The 6,821-nt window shown below is 42.8% G+C and overlaps 1 protein-coding gene across 1 annotated transcript in view; it reads left to right on the top strand.

Annotated features, from left to right (window-relative positions):
• Positions 1–6,821, top strand: part of LOC109933636 (protein ABHD15-like) — a 9,277-nt gene that overhangs the window by 962 nt on the left and 1,494 nt on the right. The gene's annotated exons all lie outside the window — the stretch shown is intronic.

The following is a 6,821-nucleotide window of genomic DNA, read 5'->3' as shown; positions in this document are numbered from 1 at the left end:
GGGGGTACTTCATAAACTCCAGGATTTCCAAAAGTCCAGATTTGGGATGGGAGGTGGTATTCCCAAACTTCGGATCGCAATTACAGGCAGTATCCCCTAAACTCCGGGATTCGAAGTGGAGGCGGTATTCCCTAAACTCTGGAATTGGAGATGGGAAGGCAGTATTCCCTAAAATGTGGGATTGGAACGGGAGGCAGTATTCCCACACTCCAGAATTGAGATGAATGACAGGACTCCCAAGACTCTAGAATTGGGATGGCAGGTGAGATTCCCAAAAATTCAGGATTCCCAAAACTTCAGGATTGGGTTGTCAGGTGGATCAATAATGTTTGGGATTGGGATGACAGGTGGGATTGCAAAAAAATTAGGACTGCGACAGTTGGTGAGGTTCCCCACAAATTCAGAATTGAGATCATAGAATCCCTATAGTGTGGAAACCGGCCCTTCGGCCCAACAAGTCCACACTGACCCACAGAGCATCCCACCCAGACCCATCCCTCTAACCTACACATCCCTGAACACTACAGGCAATTTAGCATGGCCAATCCACCTAGCCTGCACATCTTTGGACTGTGGGAGGAAACTGGAGCGCCTGGAGGAAATCCACGCAGACACAGGGAGAATGTACAAACTCCACACAGATAGTCACCCAAGGGCAGAATTGAACCTAGGTCCCTGGTGCTGTGAGGCAGCAGTGCTAACCACTGAGCCACTGTGCCACCCTCCTTGAGTGGGAAGTGGGAGTCTCTTAAGATTTCTAGCAGAAATTCTTTTTCTATTTACTCATTCAAGGCATGTGGGCTTTATTGGTGAAGCCAGCACTTATTACAGTTAAGAGTCAACCACACCACCATGTCCCAAAGTAGGTCCAACAAAGATTCAAGTCAGGGCACAGTTGAGTGATGCTTAAAGGACTTCCCAGAAATACTGAACAACCCACATCCCAAGGAGCTCCTGATCCAAATTTCAAAAAAGTCCTTCATCCTCTCCTTGCTATTTTAAAGTGAACAAATCAAACAGCATTAATATAAATGTCATCTTGGGTGACACATAAAATATTAGAGGAATCTTATTAAACAAATGGAAATATCATTTTGTGTTTTTACGATGCATCCCAGACTCCGCTCTCCTCTGCCTCAAAACCTCAAGAGAATTGTTTATAACACTGCAGCAACAATCAACTAGCTAGTCAAAGCACCAGGTAACAACTGCGTGCTAGCAGGAACACAGCCCTCAATGACAGTTGAGTCTGGTTTCTCAGCAACATTGACAGAGAAAAAAAATGAGCCCAGCGTTAGACATTTTAATAAAGTATCACTGTCCACTCGAACTGTGACAAGGCATTTCTAGAGGTTGGTAAAGCTCTGCAGTTCGATAGACATTTCAGTATCAATTGCCATTTAACACCAGCTTACGGAGGTTTGTGGTGCAAGGTAGTACTCTTGCCTCTGAAGTACCCTCTTGCCTTGAATAAGTGGCCCAGAGGATCAGGGCTCAAGTCCCACCTGCCTTTGAGGTGTGTTATACATATATATAAACAAGTTGATTGTTAAAAATGCTTTTTGCAGTGACACACATAGAAACGGTGCTGAAATCAACTTTGTTTTTGTCGAGTTCATTCATGGGATGTGAATGCTGCTGCTAAGCCTAACATTTATTGTACACTCAGCGTTCTGAGGAAGGGTCACTGGACCCAAAATGTTAAATCTGTTTTTTCCTTTATAGATGCTGCCAGACCTGCTGAGCTTTTCCAGCAACTTTGTTTTTGTTCCATTTATTGGACACTCCTAACTCTGCTGGAGAAGGTGGTGGTAGGCTGGCTTCTTGAAGCATTGCAGTCCATAGTGCAGTTTAGGTGAGAATTATAGGCTTGTGGCCAACTGAAGATGAAGGCAGGATGATGTGTGGCTCGGAGGAGAACTTGCACAGGTTGTGGATTTTCCTTGCTTCTCTGTCACCCGCCCTTCTAAATGGGAGGGTATAAGGGTTTGGAAAGGGCTCTTAAAAGACAATTGGTGATTTGTTACTAAGCATCTTGTTAATAGTACATGGAAGGCTGCTGCTGTGCTCTGTAAATGGGCAGAGACCTTTCCCCTTAGTGTAGGGGTCAGTATACAAGGGGTAACAAGTTGTGGAGGTGGATGAACACAGCAGGCCAGGCAGCATCAGAAGAGCAGGAAAGCTGACGTTTCTGGTCTGGACCCTTCATCCAGACCCAAAACGTCAGCTTTCCTGCTCCTCTGATGCTGCTTGGCCTGCTGTGTTCATCCAGCTCCACACCTTGTTATCTCAGACTCCAGCATCAGCAGTTCCTACTATCGGAGTATACAAGGGGCACAGTTTTAAGGTCAGCAACTGGTGGTTTAGAGGGGACTTCAGATTTTTTTTTGGTCCTGGAAGGTGGTGGTTATCTGGAAATCGCTTCCTAAAAGGGTAGGAGAAGCAAGAACTTTCAAGACATTTAAGAGGTATTTAGAAAAGCTCTTAAAATGCCACAGTGCACACAGCTATAGGCCAAGTGCTGGGAAATGGAATTAGAATTAGAATATATAGATGCTTTCAGACCAATATGGATACGATGGGCCTTTTACCACCCTGTGAAAATGCTATGACTCTAAACTGGTGGAGGGAGAGAATGCCAGTCTAGTGGGGTGCTTTCTGGTGGATCGTGTTAACCTTCTTGAATGTGGGAATATTCCATCATACTCCTGACCTGTGCCTTGTAGACGGAAGAGTTACTTGCCACAGAATTCCTAGCCTCAGACCTGCTCAGTATTTGAATGGCTGGTCCAGTTAAGAGGTGATGAATCAAAAGACATGAAAATTCATTGAAATAGCTGCACTAAGCATATCCTGTGAGAATAATGGGAAGAAATCTTTCGGTGAATACTATTTATTTCTCATTCTTCACTTGTAATGTTATCTGTCTTTACTTGTGGCCTTGTCTTCAAGTGGTCCCGTGTTATAAATTTGACTGCTCTTGTGCATTCCCTTGCATCTCTGCTTGAAAAGACTCGTGCCTTTAGAACACAAAGTAAAATCCCACTTGTTTTTAAAAAGCCAAGTTATCTAAAGGCAGCAGAATCCATGGATAACCTATACAATCATTGAAATAACTCAATTCCAATTCCATAATGAAATAAACTCATACTTTACATGGAGGGTAAATTATTTGTCCCTCCCTTTGGAACAATGAGACAATGCTTCCTCAATGACTGATCACCTAATTCAGCACATATTGAAAATTAGACAGGGGATTTCAACTATGTTCGTGGATTAGTTCTGCACTAGGTGGTGTTTTTGGCAACTGGGTCAGAAATGGTCGGAGCATTTGACAACAATTGTATGAGTAGATCAGAAAGTACAGCAAGCAATTAGGAAGGAAAGTGATTTGCAAGGGCCTTGGAGTAGAATAATAAGGAAGTCTTGCTGGAATTATATAGGGCTTTGGTGTATTATGTGTACTTTTGATCTCCTTACTGCAGAAAGAACATATGTGCCTTGGAAGGGGTGAAGCTAAGTTTCAGTAGATTGGATAACTTTGTCATTTCAAGAATCAATGAAAAGAGATTAATTCCAGACAGCATTGTGCAGAATGGATCAAGAAGAATGAGTGGTGGTTTTATTGAAACCTATATATTTCTTAAAAAGGCTCGATGGCACATGCTGGGGAGTCAAAATTAGGGGACAATTTTATCCTAAAATACTTCAGCCATTTAGAATTCTGACAACGAAAAACATCTTACCTCAGAGTTTAAATATTTAAAAGTTTTTTTTTACTGCAGAAGGTTGAGGATGACCAGTGTTTCTGTATATTAGAGACTGAGATCAATAAACTTTTAGGTAATAAAGAAAGAGGGAACAGCTGGGAAAACAAAATTAATGTAAAAGTTCAACTATGACCTTATTGAATAGCAGTGGCAGCTTGATAACAGTAGGCCTCAGTTTCTTATTATCATATCCATTGAAATTAATATTGGGCATGTTCTGTAACAATCTACTTGGCCCATTGACTACTCAAGTTGGGAGAGTGAAATTTAGCCTTTGAGCCTTCTGCACAAGATTCTAAGTCATTGTAAGCCGTAAATTACTCTAATGTAATTCTGGGAAATTAACTATAATTTAGTGACCTTCTCTATAGGTCACTGAAAAAAAATATACTGAATGTAAGGCTGTCTTAGGAATGAACACTCCTGGAAAACAGACGTACAAAAATTACCTCAAATCCTTTTCACATCAGTCACCAATTCCAACCTTTGCAATAGTTACATATTAACCCAAATAAATATTCAGTTGCAGAATTTTTTTTAAGACTGGTGAACTCTGTAATCTGATGCAGTTTGAGATAAACTCTGCTGAGAAACGTCGTCCCAGCTGAGAGATATGTAGTTACTAAAACTGTTGGAAGTTCCAGAATGCACACCCACATCTAAACATAGTTTAGATCAAAAAGAAATCTGCAGTTGAGCTCCACATTAGGGTTCGACACGAGCGAGCCTGTTATTGTAATACAAGGACAGAGAAAGTTCACCAGATGAAGTATTAAAAGGGAAGTCCCATCTCTCTTATGATTTGTTGGGTGGCATGGTGGTTAGCACAGCTGCCTCACGACACCAGGGCCCCAGAATCAACTCCAGCCTTGGGCAACTGTTTGCGTGGAATTTGTACATTCTCCCCGTGTCTGAGTGGGTTTAGTTCAGGTGCTCCAGTTTCCATTCTGAGTCCAAAGATATGCAGGTTAGGTGGCCCGTCTGGTTGGGAAGCTCTTTGGAGGATTGGTGTGGACCTATTGGGCCAAATGGCCTGGATCCACACTGCAGGGATTCTATAAACAGATGCTGAATCATCAGATTACAAGCACTGTCCAAAGCACTAGAAATACCTCATGTCATAGCCAGTGCTGCCCCCTCAAAAAAACAGCAATTGGATATTGAGTGGGCCAGGCAGCATCAGAGGAGCAGGAAAGTTGACTTTTTGGGTCGGGACCCTTCTTCAGAAATGGGGGTGGGGTGGCAGCTGAGAAATAAATAGAGAGGAGGGTGGGACTGGGGAAGGTAGGTGGGATGGTGATAGGTGAGTACAGGTAGGGATGGTAGGAATTGGTCAGTGGGATGTGTAGGGGGGATAGGTGGGAGAGAAGATGGATAGATTGTGTCAGGTCAAGGAGGTGGGGATGAGAGGGAGGATTGGATATGGCATGAGGCTGGGGGTGGGGAGATTTTAAAACTGGTGAATTCCATGTTTCGACCATTGGACTGTAGGCTTCTGAGGTGTTGCTCCTGCAGTTTATGTGTGGTGTCATTGTGACACTGCAGGCGGCCCAGGATGGACATGTCACCCAGGGAGTGGGAGGGGGAGTTAAAATGGTTGGCAACCAGAAGTTGTTGTCATTTGTCACATACAGAGCGCAGATTCTCTATGCAACAGTCTCCGAGTCTACGCTTGGTCTCTCTGATGTACTGGAGGCCACATCCGGAGCAGCGGACAGAGTAGATCAAGCTGACGGATGTGCAGATGAACCCATGTCTGATATGGAAGGTTTGTTTTTTTGCCTTAAATGGAGGGTGGAGAGGTGTAAGGGCAAGTGTATCTCTCCCACCTATCTGCGACTCCCACTTCCCCGACCAATCCCCACCACACTCTAATTGCATTCACCTATCACCATCCCACCTACTTTCTGCGGCCCCATCCCTTCTTTCTATTTATTTCTGAGCTCCCTTCCCCACTCCGCTACCCCCCTCATTTCTAAAGAAGGGTCCTGACCCAAAATGTTAACTTTCCTGCTCCTCTGATGCTGCCTGGCCTGCTGTGTTCCTCCAGCTCCACACTTATCTCTGACTGCAGCATCGGCAGTTCTAATTATTTCTGAGCAATTGGATATTGTTGATATAAAATGGTTGCTGTGTTTATATATCAAACAGTTGCTGCATTTCAAAAGCAATTACTTGAATAGGAAATATCTTTGATCACAATGATTGAATGCTAGAAAAGATATCAAGTGAGAATATATTTTCTACTAATACCCAACAGGTTTATCACTGACTGAAGGCAGACAGTAGTAATATCTACTTAAAGACCCTCAGACTAAAAGGAGCAGAGTGTACTCCAGACATTCAGTTTTGTACCTTTTTCAAATGTTAAAATCATCCCCACCGCCTTGCCAAATATTGATAATTAAAACTGGTGAATTCCTCCAGGTAAATAATCTTGAGATCACATGGTGCAGGTGTGGAGTCCCTGCCTCTGAATTCAAATCCCATTTGTCTAGGTGTCTAAACAAGTTGATTAAAAATACTTTACCCTATGCCTCGTTGATCTCATATCCATACCTATACTATATGCGTTATCTGTGGTAGCACTCTCTCCTCTGACTAAGAGGTTATGGTCAAGTTCTGCTCTAGTACTTAAAACTCAAATGTCAAAGTTACACTCCAATACAGTATTGTTGTTCAGATGAGATGTTAAATTGAACCTACTAACTCAAAAGGTAACTAAAGATTCCCTGGCAATATTTTGAAGTGCAGAGATGGTATCCTGGCGTCCTCTGAATACTGTTTGTGGGAATAACATGCTGTACACAGATTGTTAAATAGAAAAATACAGTAGTCAATGAGTCAGTCAATTTTGAAAGTATTTCATTGGCTGGAAGATGCTTTGAGATGGCTTATACTTGTTAAAGGTACAGTATAAATACAAGTTAAAAATAAGAACAAGTATGAAGTTTCTATTTAAGGTGCAGGGCTGGATGAACACAGCAGGCCAAGCAGCATCATAGGAGCAGAGAGGCTGACGTTTCGGGCCTAGACCCTTCATCAGAAAAA

The sequence above is a fragment of the Rhincodon typus genome, chromosome 26 (assembly GCF_021869965.1).
Source record: "Rhincodon typus isolate 14 chromosome 26, sRhiTyp1.1, whole genome shotgun sequence".
In the NCBI taxonomy this organism is placed as follows: Eukaryota; Metazoa; Chordata; class Chondrichthyes; order Orectolobiformes; family Rhincodontidae; genus Rhincodon; species Rhincodon typus.
This window is presented reverse-complemented; position numbering and strand designations above follow the sequence as displayed.